Below are 19120 nucleotides of genomic sequence, written 5' to 3'. Positions count from 1 at the left end.
AAAAGTGTAAAGCAAAATCTAGGTTTGTTATTAGCCTACCATTTCATTTTCAGCATCATCAATGCCTTCTGGCTCAGGAGCTTCCTCAATATCTATGTCCATGATGTCCTCGTCTGGCTGAGGCATGTCCTGCTCTTCATCCTCTTCATAGGCATAGTCTTGCAACTCATTGCCTTCATCAGAGTCCTCCTCATTGTGAACTTAAGAGACACAAAAGCAAAGCAGTCTGTGAGCAATAAAAAGGCTTTCTATTTTCTCCATATAACATTAATGTAGCCTAAATCAGTCACAGCACACAATAGCCTTAATAATAAATAGATAAAAAAAGTAGTCTAATTTCATTTCATTTTATGTCATTATTTCCATATATTTTGCAGGCACTGCTAAGAGCACTGTTTACATGTTGCCATGACAACGCAAGCAGTGCAATCTTTTATAACGGTTTAAAAACGGTCTTATGGAGCAAAAAGATTTTGCTTACCGTTCCTTTGGGACACTTTACATGTTAAATGTTGTCGTGATCTTAAAACTCTTTACCATCAGTGGAGGCGGGGAAGAATTGTCACGACAAGGGAATTCAGTTCAACGGTTTACTGAGCACTTCTTCAAGGCAGGTACAACCATAGACATATATACATAGACGCTGCATTGACTGCCTGAGCGCGTCCCAGCCGGCCGCCATCTTGGATGGGTCTCGCTTAGCCTCCATAGTGCATTCACTTCTATTGAGGAAGGAGCTGTATGCACAAGTAAAATAGAATAACTCGCTGAATTTTCAACTGATTTTCACGCGGTTTGGTTTGTTACAAACACACATGTAGTTATGATACAGGATGCTTTCGTACATCAAAAATGTGGGATTTCATGCTTTAATACTTCCTGCAGATAGCAACAGCATGTTATTTAGGTCACAACACAGTTCTTTTATTCACCTCAAACCCAGAGTGAGATATATATATATATATATATATACTGTGTAAACATACTGTATAAACACAATATACCAATATAAAACATAGTATAGCATATTAATACATTTATTAATATATTTTAATAAAGAAAATGCTTGATTGTTGGTTGAGTTCATTTCTCACACTCACTCTCTTTTATACCCACAGCCATCAGACTTCATAATACTTTGTTAAAAAGATGATCTTACAGACTTCTTTGAAATTTCCTTTGGTGATTAATAAAGTTCTTCTTATTCTTATTACACTGACTGCTGTGATCCCTCAAAAGTAGTAAAAAAACGTTTTCAAAATTTACATAAACACTGAAATTAATTTTGGTATTGGTATTATAACTATGAAAATTGGACTGTGGTCAAGATAATTTGAAAAAAGATACAGAAGGATGAGCAGCAGGGGATATTTGCAGCACAGCTGGTGGAAAAGTGAATATGTGCACAAAGGTGTGCTATACATAATATGCTACACTGTGTTTTGTATTGTGTATTTTTGTATTGTGTATATTGTGTTTATACAGTATATACATCTCTCTCTCTCTCTCTCCATATATATATATATATATATATATATATATATACACACACACATGTAAGAAAGAACTGTGTTGTGACCTAAATAACATGCAGTTGCTATCTGCAGAAAGTATTAAAGCATGAGATCCCGCATTTTTAATGTACGAAAGCATCCTGTATCATAACTACATGTGTGCCGTTTGTAACAAACCAAACCGCGTGAAAATCAGTTGAAAATTCAGTGAGTTATTCTATTTTACTTGTGCATACAGCTCCTTCCTCAATAGAAGTGAATGCACTGTGGAGGCGAGACCCATCCAAGATGGCGGCCGGCTGGGACGTCGGCTCCAATAGGCAGCGGCAGTCAATGCGGCGTCTATGTATATATGTCTATGGGTACAACACTCACCAACACTGTGTTTGACTTTGTACAATCTTTCTTAGCATATCAGGCCAAGGCAGGCTGTCTTTGGTGTCTCCCAGGCACGGAGGAGGTTCAACTCTACATCTATGCATTACGGCAGACAGCCGACAACTCTCTCACACACGCTAACTCTTATTCTGTTACACCATATCACTGCGCCTGGGAGCCTATCACATCATTGTAAACACTGACGTACTAGGAACTGCATTACTGCTTAACAAAAGGCAAATTAGCTTTATGCATCTGCGTTACAATATTATATGGTCTTATATATATTATATGTTAAATGTGTAAAGAAAAAGTCGGGCGAAATCGAAAGTGATGAAAAAAGTGGCCAGCACAAATAACGGACTTTCTGTGATCCTACAGCTAGTCTCACCAGGCTAACGTTGGCTAACGTTACAGGCGACTGGCCTCACACTCATCCTGCAAACCCGCCTTTCAGTAACGGTAAAGAGGAACTTCGGGCAAGCTTTCACTCTGGCAGCAAAATGACGAGACGGTGCGTGTGTGGGACTCGCAAGTCCGACAAACTAGTTCTAAGGTAAGATGCTAACGCTTACTTCTCTTAAGACAAGGAACCCGCCTGGCTCATAACTGAATAAGGTAGATAGATACAACTTACCTTCTGCATCTTCTCTGACTCTTAGGGGATGAGGGTTGTCGCGTTATCGGAGCGAATTCGCAACATTTGTATGCGACCAAATAGACACGGCAACGTTAGTCTGCTCGTCACGGCTGTCAAACTGCGTACAGTTGGGCTTGATGTGTGCTTGACTGTCGCGAGCTGAGTTGACAGGCGCCGTTGGTTGCAACACTGTTGCACGCGGGCTGAGTTGGCACGGGCCAAAGCCCGCGAATAAATTGCCGTATCCTAAGAGACTGGGAGCTATCGAAGCTAATGAAAATGCCCCCGTCGAGACTTGGGAAACGTCGAGCAGTGAAGGCGAAAATCAAAGTTTGTAATACATGTAGCCAAAGCGTCAGTGTACTGTGTCTGATGGAAAATGAACGATACACCCTTTTTGGTTATGAGGTTATATTATTCGGTTATTGGCTAGCTAGCTAACGTTAACGTACATGTAGCCAACGTTAACTAGGTTGTATCAAGGATAACATTTGGCTAGCTTTGGTACTTTATGCTTGCTTTTCTTACTGAACCAGAGCAGTCTTCATTTGAGCCAGAGCAGACTTTAATGCCATACAAAATAGTAAAGCATGATCATGCTGCATGCTTCACTCTTTCAAATTCTTTGTAATTTAGATGGAGAAGGCAGGAGGAGAGGAGACGAGACGAGAGGACACCAGGAGACAAGGGGACAAATCCTGGTGCCAAATCTATCAAGATTTGGCACCAACAGAGGGAGTTGTTCGAGGTGAGTGAGTGATAGACATAGATTAACTTTATCATTACATAGAACAAGACAATTCCAACCAGAAGTGCTAAAATTATATTGCAGTTTATCCTTTATTGGAGCGTATTTGCAGCAGTATGTATGCTACAATACAAGGCAAATAATCATAGATCTATATCTAAGTAGACTGGTGACTGGGATGGTTAAAAGGGTAAATAACTGGTTTTATACAATAGCCCTATGTGCAATGGTTATACAACATGGGCAATGTACTGTATATTTAAAGTGACTTATGCATGGAGTTTACACAGGAGCCTACACAGCATAAACACAATATAGTTGAATGATACACATTGAGCCTCATTCACTAATATGTTCTTAAAGGGATAGTTCACCCAAAAATGAAAAATTAGCCTTTATCTACTTACCCTGATGACATTCGAAGAGGGTTAAGGGGCTATTGTGGTCAATATTTTAGTAAACTGAATTATAGAATATTGCCTACTCACAGTAAGGTAAGAGCCCCGTTTTTGGGGTGAAAAATGTATGTCCAAAAAAGGCTAAATTTGTGTTTTCGCCCGTGCATACCTTTACTAAAACCTTTCTACAACTGTTCAGGTTCACCCTTTTTTTTAGGTTCACCTTTGCACAGTTACCTATGAGATGTTACATTAACAATTCCTATTTGAATTTGGCTGTGTTTCCAGGGTGGTTTTAACTCAAAATGAAACACTTTTCTTTAGGCGAGAACCACAATTTACATTTTCTGATGTGTTCCAAATGGATTTTCTCAGACACACTTATACATATCTTGATTCTGACACTTCTGTAACAAACGTATAGGTGTTTTTGTCATAGGTGACAAAAATTATTCCTACAGCCCTTGTATTTGTGAAGATATACCCTTTTTATTTTGGGTATGTCATTTTCATGGAGGTTGAAAAATAGGTGGGGGGCTTAAGGGATACTATGAGGTGTGCATTAATTTTGAAAATGGAATCGATATACGGTCATAGCTATAGACTCATGTCTATGATTTTGAACCACAGGGTCAGCTGAACGAGGAGATGGGGCATGCTGTCCCTGTGTGGCATGTTCATGCCCATGCCACCTCATGGCTGGGAATAGGATGACAAGTAAGTGAACAAGAAAAGAATATATGCCTACGACTCTCACCATTGACAGCTCCACCATCACTACCAACCCTCTGGCACACAACCTTAAAGGGATAGTTCAGTTTTTTTTTAAGTGGGGTTGTATGAACTCCATATGGCTACTTAGTAAATTAGATGCAGTACACAGCTATCTCCTCTCCCTCAGTAAGACACAATTGCTCAAACTTTTGGACGCAGAACCAGCCGCAAACAGGGAAGTATTGTACCAAATAAACAGGCTATTTTCTCTGCATACTAGAACTCCCATCTTAGAATAATACCACAGTTTAAGAGGACGCTACATAGACATTTTTTTAGTGCATTAACTTTTCAGAAAAGCGAAGTTTAGTGGAAAAACAAAGCCATGGAAAAACACAGCTCTCTCCTCTCCTTCAGCGAGTTCAGACTCCTTGTAACAAGGCTACTATCAGAGCCTGAACTCGCTAGCTTGTTGACTCGAACAGCTGAGAGTCGCATATTGCCTTAATATCCACTTCTCTAGTCTCCCGCTCATGCGCAGCACCCGGACGCACAAGTATAGTGGGACAAAATCCTACGCCAAGCTAAGGCATAGCAATGGCGTCAACGCACCAGAAGTATAAACCATAAACCAGGCTTTAGTTTCATCCTAGGCCCCACCATCTCCAGTGTTTCCCATATAGTTTATTTGGGACGGCGCCCAGCCCCCCAACGGACACCCCCGCCATCCCAACAGGATCCCCACCCAGAAATTCAAGTGCGGAATGAAAAAAAAAAGAATCCATTATTTGATTTTTATTTCAATCAAAGGGCGTATAACAGGTATTCTTTTTATCAAATAAAAAGCTAACTTTAATTTGCGCAATTTTAGAGTCTAATGCGTCGCTATCGTTTCATTACATTCCTTCAAATGCATTTCTCCTCTCCCCTCGCTCCTCTCTCACAACATACTCACCTGCACTCACACCGGTACAGACCCACCCACACTCAAGAGAGTGGAGGAGAGAGCGTGTTGCCGACATTATGGTAAAAAAAAAAATCGAAAGAAAAATCTCCAGACATCCAGCTATGAGCCGCTGTTTTCACTCACTCACTGTTTTCTAAATGATAAATTCATCCTGAGGTATCCTGCATCACTTATTTTCCATGATATAAGAACAATCTTTGAAGGATCAAGCTTCAAATACAATCTACTAGTGCAGTGGTTCTCAACCTGTGGGTGGAGGCCCATAAGTGGGTCTCAGAGCTATTTTCACTGGATGGCGTATAAAGGTAAAGGTAAAAATGTGGCAAACATGTCTTTAGTGTATGGAGGCCCTAAGCAGACAAACATCCATCAGAGTATGTCAGAGTATACCCACTAGAATAAACCAGACTACACCAACTGGATAGATAGATAGATGAATGAATAAATAAAAAATGATTAATATAGACAGATAGATGAATGAATAAACAAACAAACAACCAAACTGATTAATATACATGATCCTGAACGATGGACCACGCTCATTTCAGCCCAGGCACCCCCCTTCCCAAAGCAAAAAAGTTAGCGGAAACACTGACCCCATGTCAGCCCCATTATGAAGACCTGATAGTCCACCTCTGTTACAACGCCTGTCATTCCATCTATCCCAGCTATAATGCTATCTCTTTGTGATGCAGGAGAGCATATGGTGTTGAAAACCGTTTTAACTTATTTTGTTTTTCCAGGCAATGAAGGGGAGCAGAAGAGGGCATTAGAGAAGAGCAAGGCTCTCTTTCTTCTGAAAAGATACCCCTCCACTGAGGAGAAGTCTGAGCTGTTAGTGAGGGGCTTCAGATGAAGACTGTGAACAAATGGTTCATTAATTACAGGTATAAAAGGTCAATAATGTAGTATTGGTCCATAGGTGCTGTAGCCTAATTTCACAGCTTTGTGTGCACACTATTTACATCTTACTGTACCCTTATGTATGTAACCCACAAAACAGACTACAGACTTTACTGAACTGTCAATGCATAGATTTATCAGAAGAGTAGTGGTTCTTCAATAAGTAAGTGGGGACAGGGACAACATATTTTGATGTCTCTTGATTCATTCCCATTTTAAATAGCAATATTTTTTGAAATTGCAGATACACCATGTTTCTTGAACTGCGGAGGCGGGCAGTTAAGAAAATAACAATGGAGAGCACGGAGGCCGATGTGGACCGCTTGGTGACGAGGGGCACAAACCTGGCCTTTGCCCACCTCCTTGGTAATGGGAGAGTGCTGAATGAGTCCTGCAGGGACACTGTGAAAACATACCTGCAGGCTTGGCTCAAGGCCCTAAGGGGGGGAAAGGACCCCAATGCCGAGGCCATTAAGGCAGTCCAGGACATGAAGAGTGCCTAGGGTGTGTGTGTGTGTGTGTGTGTGTGTGTGCGTGTGCGTGTGTGTGCGTGTGTGTTCAAACTTCAAATAGAATTTAATTCAATCTTTTGAAGTTTTTAATTTGTTTGAATGTATTTTTTGAATCGTTCATTGTATTCCCTAGATTAATTCATTTAAATTCATATTTATTCAATTGAATGATAAAATATTATATCATTCTTTATTTATTACATATTTTTGTATAGATCAGTATAAATGTATTGTTATTGTATATTTAAAATTGATTATTCTATGATACTTTTCTATGATATTCATTTAATTCAATAATTTATTCATTAAACACTTTTATAAACTTAATTTCACCTCCTGTTTATGTTCATCTTCTGTTGAAAACAATTGTTATATAAAAAAAAAATCACAGTACATTACCATATCCTTCTTCATTTGAAGCAGTATTTTACATTTTTAACTTGTTCATTCAGTTATTGTTTGTTTGTTTTTACCTTATTAATCCCATTACGCAGGGCTCTCAAGGAAATTAAAAATAATGCAAGTTAAATATTGAAAAAATAAGTAATTATCATTTACACTCCAATAACATTATATAAGATTTTACAGTAAAATATAAATAGACCATTATCATATTATCATCATAATACTCCAGTTGAAACAAGATAGCTTGACCATGTCTTTGAGACATGCATACCAATATCTGAAGCCGTCTTAAAATGGGAATGTCTTAAGCCAAAGGAAATATGTCTTAAGATGTCTTAAGACACTCAGTGTCTTCAAGACACAAAAATCTGTCTGGGTGCATCCCATGTGCTGCTCTGGCATGTCTTGAGACATGGGTGGCGTCTTCAATTTTTTGTCTTAAGATGTCTTAAGACGTCTTGATGTACAAAAATGTCTTGAGACGTCTTGATTTCTGTCACTAAGACATCTTGAGACACTTTGATGGCTGGGTATGTTAACGTTAGTTGCTGAGTGTTGAACCACTTAAGTTAACGTTAGCTAGCTTGGTCATTAGTGGTGAACTTATTTCAAGTAAAAATCCTCCACGGATTTGTTGTCAGATCTACTTAAGGTACAAAGCTTTATTTTACCGTGTATTGTGGCGCTCTTTCAAGTAAACAGGTTTATAGGAGTTCATAGGGAAATTTGTTTGTTATGCAGGTTGATGCAAATAAGAGCTAAAAAGTTGATTGAAATATGCACTAAAGCAATATAGCTAACAGTTAACTAGCTGCCTTTGTTTTGATGTAATATTTGTATTATCCGTGAGAGAGTAACGTTAGTTTAAAGATTGCGTGTTGGACTAGTGGGATTATTTTGTTGTAAAAGCCTGTAGGTTGCAGTGTAAACATGATAACTTGCAACATATGTGCTAAGACCTGCAGCAATACATCTGCATATGTCAGGCACATGCGAACTCATAGTTGCATGCCTAATGCATCTTTTGAGTGTGGTTTCCCTGAATGCACAAGAGCTTTTTCTAAGTTTGCAGCCTTTCGCTCTCACACTTATCGTCATAAATATGGAAAGAATATGACTAAACTGGATAATGCAGGAGATTTAACGTGTCATATTGACTTATGTAGTACTAAGTGTGAGGATATCCGGGGTCTTCTCTTGCATCTAAAAAGTCATATAACTGAAGGCAAGACAGTTGCATGCCCTTTCAGACAATGTGACAAAAAATTTACAGTTAAGTCTACATTCACACCACATGTGTCAAGAAAGCATAAAGATTGCGCTGAAGAAAGTCTAGTTGACTCAATTGCAAATCCAAGCAGTACCAGTGATTGGAATGATGAGTGTTGTGATACACAACTTGAGAATCCCAGTCAGTCCGGTTATGAAGATATGGAGGTCTACCCAGAAAAAGCAGACGAAGGAGAATTTCTCAGACATTTAGCCTTGTTTTATCTGAAACTACAAGCTAAATTGCTCCTTCCCTCCTCTACTATTCAAACAATCATTGAACACTATCAGGAAATACATGACATAAATCAGTCACACCTACTGTCAAAAACTTAATGAAAAGTTGACTTCACTTGGACTTTCTGAAGCTGACATAAATACTGTCATAGATACTCTAAAACATGAGGATCTCCACAGGGCTAGCAATACCCACACACTCAAAACAGACCATAAGAGAAAAACATTTTTTAAAAGTAATTTCAATTATGTGGAGCCAGTGTCCATTTGTCTTGGTCACAATGAGTCTGGCAAAGAATGTTTTGCACAGTATGTTCCGGTGAAAAACACCATTCAGTCTTTCTCGTCCTCAGAGTCAGTGAGGGAGCAACTACAGCAAGAAAAAACTAGAGTACAACCTGATAATATTTTACAGGATTTGTGGGATGGCACAAAAGAACTTGCTGCTCAAGCACACGGACCCTTCATTAGGCTTAATCCTTTATCAGGATTCCTTTGAGGTTGTAAACCCCCTAGGGTCTGGGAGGAAAAAGCACAAAATTTTGGCCGTGTATCTGACCCTTGCAAATATTTTGCCCTACAACAGATCAAGTATTGATCAGATGCAACTTGTGCTGCTTTGTCGAGAGCAAGACTATAAATATTTTGGACAGGATTTAGTGTTTGGCTCTCTTGTGAAAGATTTAAAGGATCTTGAACTGAATGGAGTAACTTTGTCGGATGGCCAGCTCTGCAAGGGAACCCTGTGTGCCATAGCAGGAGACAATTTGGGTTCACACAACACTGGGGGCTTCACTGAAAATTTTAGCAAGAGCTCACATTTTTGCAGATATTGTGAGATTGATCGGGAAGCATTTCTGGCAGATCCTCTGGCTAAGGGTCCTGATCGCACACCACAATCATATCATAAAAATATTGAGGCTCGGAGTCATAATGTGGAAGCAAGGGACTGTAGTGGTGTTAAATTTGACTCCATTTTCAATGAGCTGACATATTTTCATGTGTGTCAGCCTGGATTACCTCCTTGTCTCAGCCATGACCTTTTTGAGGGCATTGTCTCTGCAGATTTGGCATTGTACCTCAACCACCTTGTTTCAAAAGAAAAAGAGTTTACTTATGTTGAACTGAATAGGCGCATTAACCAGTTTAAATATCTGGGTAATGATGCCAACAACAAACCTTGTGAGGTGAACCCAGGGGCTGGAAAACTCTCTGGACGTTCAGAATTGGTGTTTCCTGAGAATGTTGCCATTATTAATTGGCGATAAAATAAAAAGCCCTGGAAACAGTGAGGTATGGCAGCTTATTTTACAGCTGAGAGAGATTGTGGAGCTTGTTTGTGCTCCCACCATTTCCACAGGCCAGGTAGCATATTTAAGAGTTCTGATAAATGAGTATTTGCATTCCAGAATGCAGACTTTTGGGGATCATCCACTAAAGCCCAAGCATCACTACCTAAATCATTATCCAGAACTCATTGTTCACTTTGGGCCACTGATCCGTGTATGGACATTAAGATTTGAAAGTAAGCATACTTATTTCAAGCAGTGCGCAAGAAGGCTGCATAACTTCAAAAACCTCTGTGGATCCCTTGCTGAAAGACATCAGCTTTTGCAGTCTTTTCTAAGTGCTGGAACCCTATTTCCACCATCTGTTGTGGTAGAGAAGGGAACTGAATTTATTGTTGGAGACTACAATGATAAGATAAGACAGTCAGTAGCTCATCTTAATTTTGATCCTCTAAATACCCTCATTAGTCATGATGTGACAGTAAAAGGGACAACATATGAGAGTAACATGTTTGTTGTGGTAAGTCATAATGATGATGGCCTTGTTGTGGGAAAAATCAAAAAGGCTGTCATTAATAAGAATTCAGCAGTGTACTTTATCACTGAGTTATATCAGGCTGTTCGTCAACTAGAGATTAATGCTTACCTCACTACGCCAATGCAGGAAGCCTACTACTGTGTCAGTCAAGCAGAGCTGCTTGATCACTATCCACTGCTTGAATATTCAGTTTGGGGTATGTCTTTGCTAAATCTTCACCATTCTGTCCCCACATTTTAGATTCATGTCATCCATTGGTGATGAACTAAAGGTCATCATCCTCAAGGCTTTGTCCAGGGCTGGACTGGGACAAAAAAACGGCCTGGGCATTTTGAGCCTAGTCCGGCCCACCAGGTATTGATGGAAAGACAATGAAGCCTATGAATGAAAACACACAAAACTTTCTTGTGACACCGCCTGTACACTGTCTTGTTGGTGTATATGTACTTGTCTAATAAATTTAAACCTACACCATCCTCCCAGTCCCATTATTCTATACAGTACTTACTTAGAGAAACCCAAAAGGCTGCTTGGTCTAGTGAACCTCCTGAACAATGAACGTATGATGGGATCCTGAAAATTGGACAGTGAGGAACAGAGATGAGACATGATCATTGATGAATATTAAAATTAATAAATGACAGATTTAGTAATATTTTCATAGACTATGTACTCACCACATCAATAAACAGCACAGCAACACATAATACTTCCTCAAACATGGCAACCTTTAAAAAGTGAAGGGATATTTTAAATTGAATGGAAACATGCCCACAATAAAAACAAAATACAGGTAATTATTGTCCACAAGAGTTTGCTGTTACATGTCAGTACAATAAGATAAAAACACAACATATCTAGAATAAAGAGGATGTTTATGTATAAAAGACAAATACATCTAAGTAGTTACTTTTAACTCCAAGCCACTTTTATGTTAATGAGCAGCATCACATCACAACGAAAATAAACTATCAACCAAACCTGATTCATATCTGACACAGGTAGACTGCTGTTCATCACTTCTTACCTGAAGTTCAAATTCCCCTCCAGTCGCACCGACTGTGCCGTCGTCATATAATGCGGCGGCCGCGGGTCTCCTCCTCCTGCCTCCCCTTCGCCTCATCCACCTGCTGACGGCCACCTCCGCCATCATTACCTGCTGCGGCTGCTTTGGATGCCAGTGCGGGTGCGGTCACTGATGCTGCCGCGGAAGAAGCTCCGCCATAGCCAGCAAACATCTGTGTTATTTTAACACATTTGGCAGCATCTTCCTAACGGGCTTGTCTCTTTTTCTTATTTTTTCTGCACCTCCTTTGAGTTTCTTCTCAATTTTGTCAATCTCCTCTCTCTCTGTATGATTGATTGACTGGCAGCCGAGGCCCAAGAGGGAGGGGGCATCGGCCCTCGGCTGTAATTGGTCCAGCCCAGAATCAATCATGACTAATGGGCCGATCTACCAGTTTTGTGTACCAATACGTATCATGACATGACTAAAAAAAAAAAAAAAAAAACGGCCGGCCCAAAATTACCATCAGCCCACCGGGCAAATGCCCGGTATGCCCGATGGCCAGTCCAGCACTGGCTTTGCCCAATCTCTCTGAGGATACTCAAAAACAGGTCATCACTGCACTTGAAATCTCAGGTGTGGAATCAGTAGCAGACCTCCAATATGTGCAGCAAGATGAAATCAGAGACCTCTTGCCTGTTGTCCAGCAAAGGAAACTTCTGGAGGCATTCAAAATGGGTAAGTAATACTGATATAGTGTTAGTAGTTTTCCTGTCCAGTTAAAGCTACAGTACTTAGTCAAAAACAGGACTGTTTACACTCAGCTGACATATGGAATGAACACAGAATGTAGTGATTTGGGCTGGCCACAGACTATACACAGTCATCTCAAAGGCAATTTCTAGTATTGTACTGTGGCTTTAAGTCTCTTCAAAACAATAAATTGAATTCCCATGCAAATTCACAATCTCTAGTGTTTATGATATCAATTTGCATGCATATGGGACAAATATTGTGAAATTGTGATGTAATATATTTTATTTTCATGTGTTTAAGAATCTACTACAGTTACACTTGATCTACAAAGCTTGCCAGATGACTCAACACATACAAATCTGACTTCGCTCTCCAGTCCATTGCCTTCCTCTTCATCTTCACTGTCTGGCTTTTCATCCTTGTCAAGCTCTTCACAAGCATCATCACCTTGTACTTCGCGCAGGGTAAGCCAATCAGCCAACATAGCCAGTAAATGGCATGAAACCTTTGAAGTCCCATGGGATAAAATGCCAGAGAAAGTGCAGTCAGGCATTGCCAAGAGCAAGAGACCTGCTCCTGACAAGCGACGCCAGATGATACGAGTCCTTGTTGATGAAATAAGAAAGTATGAGGCTAACCCCACACACAATGAATGTCTCATCATCTGCCGAAACATCGTTAAGCAGTACCCCAGTAGTTTTGCCGATATAACAACAGGAGGTGTCATCATTGCTGGAGGTTTTACTTCACTGCTTTCTCAAGTGAAAACACGAATTGAGAACATAAACCGTGCAGGGACAATGAAACGATACAGGACATCAAGACAGTCTGGACAACTGCAGAGGCCATCTGATTCTTACGGATGCACACAATTTCAGCCGGACCCTCCACCAGAAGAAACCAAAGAGACAGTGGAGCAGAAGCGGCAACAACTGGTGAACATCTACAGACATGAAGGTATTCAAGGTGGTGAGAGGGCAGAAGTGATAAACTTCATGAAAACAACATTCTGTCTTCAGCGTAAACAAATCAATCAGACTCCAGCACCTTCCACTGAAGATTTAAGAATCCAGTGGCCTTACCTTCTTACCCAAAGGGGTATCTACTGTCACTTTCAGTTGCTAACTGACATTAACGTGTTGCGTGCCTTGGAGCTATCCATTGAAGAATGTGGACAAGGAATAGAAAGGTATTTAAGGACAAAACTGAAGAACAAAGATGTACAGTCTGACGTCTCCAATGGTGAAGATGGGGAATTGACTCTTTGCATCATCCAGTTGTTGATGGCCTACTTCAAGAAGAGAACTGAGGGACTGATGCTCCTTGCTGATGTAAGTTTTGTTTAGCATTATTTCTCATGTCTACTATGACTGTACACACAATTTCATTCTTAATTTGGATACTGTTGTCCATGTTCTACAGATGTCTGCCACTGCAGCCGATGTTGAGCGCACCCTGACCCTCCCAGCCAGTCCACGACTGATACTGCTGGGTAAGTGTCATATAAGCATGGCATGGAGTATAGAACAAAGTCATTTTGTCTTTCTGTGTCTCCATCCGTCTAATTTCTCTTTTTGTATCTGTCTCATAAAATTAAGTTTTATTGTGGTCTCTCATGGATGTAGTTCTCTTATCAATGTTTTTGCCATCTCAAGTCGTGGAAAGTAATGATTTGCAACAGTATAACTTATGATACTTGATATAAACAGCAGAACAGGGAAAATAAATTGCTCAAAATTTCATTGGGTGTGTTGTAGCTAATACCTTTAAAATGCGTGGATAGGGCCCTGATACCCATATTTGATACTGTTGCCTATAATTATTGTCTGCATCAGTTGCTGGTGACGAAGTCACATTTGGACGATGGATGATCAGCATCGAAAGCCATATCATCTGTGAAAGCATCCAACCAAGCTTCATCACAGGGCTCGCTGCAGTTTTCGCCACCTACTACGTGTTCAACTTGCAATACCAAGAGGAAGCTGCAAGGACACTGGAGTTTGGAGGTAAAAAAAAATATTGTTTGAATATGTTAGCCCTCTTGCCAGCTCTGTTCAGAAATGTCGAATTGTCATTTATTATAAGCCATGCTGGTATATCAACTTTACCATTACAGTTGTTCCATTTGATAGTGAGGAAGTTGAACCTATCGTGTGCATTCAAGTGTAACGCTGGATTCAGACCAAATGTATTATAACACTGCATGTTTTTTTAATAATAATTCTCTCTCTTTACCTCCCATCCCATTGATCTCTCTTTATTCCTCTCAAACATGAAAGCACCTCAAAGCATAGCCCGCTTCCTTTTGGCGCCCATTTTGGGATGGTGCTGTTCAGAATGGCCGTGTCACTGCGTGTGGAGCTCTGCATGAGCCATGTGTCCTTCTCTAACTGCTCCTCTGACGTTTCATTTTTCTTGATTTTCTTTTCATATTTTCATCAAATTTTACAATATCCCATCAGCTGTATTTGTTAGAAATAGCACCACTGCTTTTTCTGAAAGGTCAACAGAACACATTAGAAAATACAGTCTGGATTGATACATTATTGGCAGTTCTCTTCTTCCTGTGGAATTTGCTTGTAGCATGCAGAGAAAGCTGACTGGGCACTGAAACTATCGTTGCACCAGCCATGTACAGAGCGTCAACCGCGGCACAACCAGTCTGAACAATCCAGTCTACTAACATGGTTCCAAAAAGAGGTGGGCTGTGCTTTGTGGCACTTTCATGTTTGAGAGAAATAAAGAGAGAGAATTTCTGTGTGTGTGTGTGTGTGTGTGTGTGTGTGTGTGTGTGTGTGTGTGTGTGTCTGTCTGTCTGTCTGTCTGTCTCTCTCTCTCTCTCTCTCAATATCATATTCAAATTTAAAATAACTTTGTGTGCATCAAAGTAGTTTTTGTATTGTCAAAGCTCTGCCGAACAAAATATATAAACAAAGTGTCAAAAAAGTATACTCAATACATGCTAATATATATAGAGTAACACACCTCTCTCCTTGCTCTGTCTACCTCCATCTACTGCAGGTTCAATACTTCAGTTCATGAAGTAAATAAGGATGGTCAACAAAATAATTTCTTTATTTAAACTCATTGATTTCAAAATGATTGAATGCAGGCAGCCATTGTCAGTCAATTATCCAAGGTAGATGGGAAACTTTCAACTTTTTGTTCTTTTTTTTTTAATCTTGGTGTAAAGACTGACAATGGCTACCCAGATTTTGAAATCTATGAGGACAGTTTGGTTGGCCAACCTTATTTAGGTTACATTAACCATGGCAACTATTTGGAACTGCAGTAGACTTAAGCTGCACTTCTGCTATTTTCTCCATAATACTGCAATCAGCAAAATTGTTGTTTTGACAATAGACACCATGATTGAGAAGTCTGAAATACAGTCTTCAAAAATACCAAAATTGGGCTATAGGGTTTGTAGTGTAAAAGTTGTGTTCAATGAATCAAGTAATAAGGTTTTCACTCAAAATTGATTATAAAGAAAACTATATAGTCAAGTATAAGGTATTATAAAGGCTTTGGATCAATGTTAAGTTTTGTTAATGTATTCACAGATCAGATTATTATGTGATGTTGTATGCACTTACTGAAAGGACACACCATGTTTTGTTCAATGATGATTCACACACACACTCACATATTGTATGACTAAGGCTTTATTTTACAAGAAATTAAGGGCACTGTGGACTGTGTAGAAAGTCCCTAGAATTCACATATTTTTTTAAAAATAAAGTAAAAACGAAACCAGACATAAGGGAAGGAAATTTGGGAAATTCCAGGCTGCATGACATCATTAAAAATGGGCCCAATCAGAATTGGACACAAAGAAAAGTTCTCCACCAATAGAATTGGCCCAGAGTGGGAAGGATTAGCAAAAAGAGGTGGAGACTCATTTGAATCTCCACCAGCATATAAGCAAGGACGCTGAGAGCAGGATTTTAGTCGCATCCCGGGGGCTGACTCACGAAGTTGTATGTGTTAATGCCTGTTGACACATTAAACTTGATTGCATCGGACTTTGCCTGTTTCCAGTGATTCTTTAAGAGTTTTTGCTACTGAGTACAAGATACCAAATCGACATCTGAGAGCAACTGACAGAGACAAGAGGTTCAAGGTCGGGAGCCTACAGGCCCACTTCCAGGCACCGATTTTTGACACTTCAAGTGGCGAGCCAGCCAGGAGAGAAGGACGTGTTGAAGCCGGAGACCGGGGGCGCTGAGCTGTACGCCGGACACACAGGTGGCCACCAAACTAAGGTAAGCAGAGCCTTTTTTCTGCCTAAACCGGGTGTGTCTGGGGTGCAGTGTTGGAGCCGCCCAGGTCGAAGGTATTTGACATTGTTCCTCCTCTAAAGAATCTAGTTATGATGAATTAATCATTTGATTTGCTAAGAGAGATCTAAATTGGTTGAATTATTAAGAAAATTATTGAGTTACAACTAACATCACTGGGAGACGGCCAGGTCTGGTGCAGCGCATGCGATCTTGGCGCGGAAGAGTGAATGTGTGTGTGAATGAGAAGAAAACAAGTAAGCAAAAGTAGATAAAGATAGTTAAAGTATTTAAAGTATTGAGTAAACAGAGAGAACAAAGAAGTAAAACCGGTAAGAAGAGATAAAGAGTCAGAGATACTCAAAAGCACAAACGTGGTTACCGCTGCGAAGCCAACACTCCCTTTAGCCTGTAGGGGCGGGGGTGTTGATGCCAGCCGGCAGGCTGCGCGGGCGGAGTGCTGGTAGTAAATCCGCGGATACCGCTGTTGGCTTGCCTAGCATACCCTGAGTGGGTGTGTTAGGGGAGACACCAGGACTGAAATAGGCGGTTTACTCTTAAGAGATAAAAGGTTTTAAAAGAAAAAGCTTCTGTGGATACCGCTGTTTTGAGAAAAGTGACCTCCCAGCCAAGAAGGAGGGGGAGTCACCGTAGACAAAACGGGACTGAACGGACAGGGCTTAAGACATTGCAACCAGAGAGAAAAAGAGAAAAAACACCAAAAATAAGTCAAAAAAGTTAACAGATCGATCAAAAAGTGTAAAAATTGTAAAAATCTGACTGTGAGCTGTAAGTTTGTTGTATATACATCATAATATATTTAGAAGTTAGGTGTGTAAAAACAGTATAGTGTTGTAAATATAATAAAGGGTTAAAGATATAGCTGTAAAAAGACTGACAAATCATTAAAAGACTGACTTGACTCAGAGTACGAAGGGAGGAGGCGAGGACTGCAGCTAACATAGACTTGGGAACTCAGCCAACGGTAGTAGGCTTATACCAAAACAGAGCTTTGTTATAATTTGGTGTTTGGATCTGATCTTCATTGGGTTAAAGGTCATTACAAGAAAATAGACAAATTGGGGTTTAAACGTTTAGTCATAATTTAACATCTGTGTTTGTTTTGTGAAAATCTGCTTTAGAATTGCCATATGAGGTAGTTATTAACAGTGTCTCAGTGAAACAGACAAGTTTCACTGATTGAACCAGTTGCTCGGGTGAACTCCATACAAACTGGTTGGCTGTTAAGGGGAGAATAAAAAGACATATCTACTATTTTAATTTAACATAAGTAAAATAAGCGATAAGTAAAGCCTAAAGTAGGTAACTATAGCTTACATAAATAGGTTTATAACAAATAAATAACTGAATAAAGGTAGGTTGAGATCAAACTGTTCAGAGCTGGGTGGAGTAGAGCCAGCAGAAAACAAATTAAATTAATAAATCAACCTGTGGCAGTAGGGAGGTGAGTACTGGGGAGTGACAGTGAATCTAAAAATAGATGGATGGAGGAGAGATCATTGAAGACGAAATTTGGGGAGAAGAACACTGTTTGACTGAGGGCCCGATAGAATACAGAGGAATACGAACACATTTCTGGATAGAAAGAACGTATTATGATAGTGAAGGGGTTGAGCACGAGCAAAGTGAGCAAGAAATCAAACAAAAGCTTTGGCAGATCACTAAATTTGTAAATTTGAAGAAAGTAAAAGAACGATTTCCAGGTGCCCCGTGGGAAGCGATTTTATGAGGCTGTGGAATCCATTTTCATTGCACTCACTATTACAGTACATGTGTGAAAATTATGAAGGTGCGCCAGTAGCCTCACTGCCTCTGCAACAGATAAGAATACAGAGCAATACAGGAGAAGTATATTATCCTCGGCTGCAGATCACTGTTGTACCCAGAAAAGTTGAGTGGGAGACAGGAAAATTTGGGTGTGTAGTCCAAGTTCCACAAGAAGGAGGGTCACATAAATTAGAATATAACCCAATTGGAGGAACACGATACAAAGCTGCTATAACTGTAGGAAAAATAGTGGTGCTGATACGGACAACAGAGACAGACAGACAGCCAGAAATCCCTAGGAACAGTGAGGTGAAGCAAGGCTTCATGGGAGCCGAAGAGAGCAAGATGGAAAAAGGGGTTTTAACCCCTGTAGAGATAGTGATAAGACAGCATCCAACTCGAGCTAAAAGAATCCAAAGGTGTGTGGCCAAATGGCACAAAAGGACAACAGGAAAACATCGTTGGCCTCTGAATGGTACCTTCAATCTGGCATGTTGCGATGAGGTAGAATCAGAACTAAGACACATTGAGGCTCGTGATACAAAGGCCAGTTATGCATTGAAAAACAAGCGTGCAAAGGAGAGAGAGGTATTGGGATGGTTCAAACAAGCAGGGACAAAAATAATGGTGCAGTTGGAGGAAAAAGAAAAAGAACAGACAGAGGCTACAACGCCCACAGCACCACCCTTACCCACAGTACCACCCCTACCCACAACACCACCCATACCCACAGCGCCGCCCCTGCCTACGTCACCACCGCCCCCATACCCACAAGAGC

General features: G+C 40.2%; 1 long non-coding RNA gene across 1 annotated transcript; it reads left to right on the top strand.

The window, feature by feature from the left end:
* The first annotated feature begins 4201 nt into the window (after positions 1-4201).
* LOC125898043 (uncharacterized) lies at positions 4202-7702 on the top strand. Its single transcript, XR_007450565.1, has 3 exons — positions 4202-4395; positions 6103-6246; positions 6507-7702. It is a non-coding gene; the product is annotated as an uncharacterized LOC125898043 (long non-coding RNA).
* Positions 7703-19120: the final 11418 nt, after the last annotated feature.

This window comes from Epinephelus fuscoguttatus, linkage group LG12 (genome assembly GCF_011397635.1).
Source record: "Epinephelus fuscoguttatus linkage group LG12, E.fuscoguttatus.final_Chr_v1".
NCBI lineage: Eukaryota > Metazoa > Chordata > Actinopteri > Perciformes > Serranidae > Epinephelus > Epinephelus fuscoguttatus.
The sequence above is the reverse complement of the archived record's forward strand: the minus strand, read 5'-3'. Positions and strand labels throughout refer to the sequence as shown.